Source organism: Vicugna pacos, chromosome 30 (assembly GCF_048564905.1).
Source record: "Vicugna pacos chromosome 30, VicPac4, whole genome shotgun sequence".
NCBI lineage: Eukaryota > Metazoa > Chordata > Mammalia > Artiodactyla > Camelidae > Vicugna > Vicugna pacos.
In genome coordinates, this window is record NC_133016.1 from 38,004,003 (window position 1) to 38,006,940 (window position 2,938).

Here is a 2,938-nt window from a genome sequence, read left to right on the forward strand (position 1 = left end):
TAAGTCATTCTCTCCTGCCCTGTTTGCTTCTTAAAGCCACTTTGGTTTTCTGACACTGGTTTTAAGAAAAAGTTTGACTATTCCTTCAAGCTGGCTAAATGGAGACCCTGGAACTGCAACAGTGAGGTGACAGGCAACAATGTGGCAAATAGACTCCAGAGGCCTCTGTTCAAACAGGGGATTGTAAATGACAAGGGAGAGTACACATGGCCTCAGTGAACAGATTTGCTACTGGTAGCTCCCAGTTCCTGGATATTAGAGTGCATTCACTCAGCCAAGTCTCAACTCTGCTGTCACACCTGCTAACCCACACCACTCCTCTCCCACCTGCCGGGCCTAGGGGGGCTGGACACCCCCGGGCACCTGAAACAGCCCAGGGCTTTGTGTTGTAATTTACACAGGCTGCCCCTAGTTCTGAGGGTGAGGGTGACTGGGTTCCAGTTTACAGAGAAAACAGACTAAACGTTCTCACTGGTGAGATGTGGGGGTGGGACCCCAATCTACCATCTGACCTATGACTTCGGAGTGGACAGCCTCCCCACCCTCAGCCAGGATGCTTGCTAAGCCTAGGGGCTCAGGAGTCCTGTTCCCTCCATCACCCCTCCTGGAGGTGAGAGTGGGGGGCTCTTCTCTATACAACATTCACCCCTGCAGGGGCACACGTGTGACCTCACAGTCTGTCATCCCTTCCTTATGACCTGGACCTCCTTGATGTGTGAGCACTGCAGATCATGGGTGCACACGTGGGCAGGTGCACCATGACTGAGAGGACAGCACTCCAATTTAAGCCCCCTCCATGCTCAGATGATTACATCCTGGAATTGAGGGGTTCCCAGGGGTCAGGTGGCCAATTCTGGCCTTAGGGGCAAATTCTTATCACCCAGGGTGCTAATGTTTAAATTAAATTACACATTTACAATTCAATAGTCAAGCCTCTTTCTAGGCAGCCTTGTAGCCTCTCAGGTTTTACCCCTCGCTGTGACCATGTTCTAAGCTTCAAACTGAGTGCCATTATGGACATGAACATGTCCCTGTCATGTGTCACCTTCACAGTAAGCGGCCACCCCAAACTCCCCTCCTTTCCCCTTGTCGATATCTCCACACAGGGAGTAGGGCCCTTTTGATGCAGTTGTGCAAATGTGTGAGCTAAGGGTTTAGAATGTCCAGGCTAGGAGGGGTCTGCTCCACATGGCAGGGCAGGTGGGCTGGCAGGGGGTGATGGTTCACTTGTAAAACCTCAGCTGGTTTCAGGCAGTGACAACAGACTGGCAGCCAAGGGCTCATCTGGTGCAGAGTAAGCGGATTAAATGTGTTCACCCAGACGCCTTGGGGGTGGCAGCCCTGGAGTACGACTACAAGTGAGGAAGGTGGAGTGTCCCCAGTGCCTGGACCTCCACCTTCTAAAAATCAGGACTGAGATGTGGCTTTGAAATCAGAACACTGGAGTTCAAAGCTTCTCCCACCACTTTGTCAATAATTCAAAGCAAATGAGCCTCAGTTTTCTCATGTGTAAAATGAGAACTTTGAAGCCTCTCCCTCTGAGGGTGTGGAGGGAAGTAAATGCGGTGACAGCAGAGCATAGGAGCTGTCTGGGCTGAGCCTGCATACAGGCAGGCCTTTGTTGCTGCCATGACCACTGTCTTCCAGGGCAGGGTCTGCACTCTCTACCTGTGAAGGTCCAGACAGTAAACATTCCAGGCTTTGAGGGACCTACAGTCTCTGTCACAACTACCACCCTCTGATGTTGGAGGGCAAAGGCAGTTCCTGCAGTAGGTAGTCCAGGCTCGCACCCCCGCTTCCTGACATAAGTATTCCTGAGATACAATTTTCACATAACTTTGTTGGCTTTAGGTGTGCAGCAAAATGACTTGTTACATGTGCATATTGTGAAATGATCAGTTCATTAACTATACTTGACGTCTGTCATCACCCATAGTGACACACTATTTTCCTTGTGATGAGAAATTTTAAGAGGTACTCTCTTAACTAACAAATGCACAACGCAGTGCTGTTAACTACAGTCACCTTGCAGTACATTATGTCCCCAGGACTTGTTTATCTTCTAACTGGAAGTTTGTACATTTTGATTATCTTCCCGAATTTCAATCACCCCCTGACTCACCTCTGGCAACCACCAACCTGATCTCTGTTTCTATGTGTTTCGGTTTATTTTGTAGATTCCACATATAAATGAGATCATAGGTATTTGTCTTTCTGTCTTATTTATTTCACTTAGCATAATACCCTGAAGGTCCACCCAAGTTGTCACAAATGGCAGTATTTCACTTTTTTAATGTCTGAATAAGATTCCATTTTATATACATATATATGCATCACTTTTTCTGTACCCATTCATCTGCTGATGGACACTTAGGTTGTTTACATATCTTGGTTATTGTAAATAATGATACAGTGAACATGAGGGTGCAGTTGTCTCATTGACATAGTGATTTCATTTCCTTTGGATATATTTCCTGCAGTGGACTTGCTGGATCATATGGAAGTTCTAATTTTAAATTTTGGGGGAGCCTTCTTACTCTTTTCCCGAGTGATAGCACCAATTTACATTCCCACCAACATTGCACAAGTTTCCCTTTACTTCACACCACCACCATCACTTGTTATCTCTTGTATTTTGATGACATCCACCCTGACAGGTGAGAGGGGGTATCTCATTGTGGTTTTGATTTGCATTTCCCTGATGGTGAGTGATGTTGAGCACCTTTTCATGTACCTGATAGACATCTGTGTGCCTTCTTTGGAAAAATGTCTATTCAGTTCCTCTGCCCACTTTTTAAATCAGATTGCTTGTTTTTTGCTGTTGAATTGTAAGAGTTTTTTATATGTTTTGGGTGTTAACCCCTTATCAGATATATAGTCTGAAAGTACTTTCTCCCCTTCTGTCTGTTATCCTACCCTCTGCTTTCTGGATGACAGG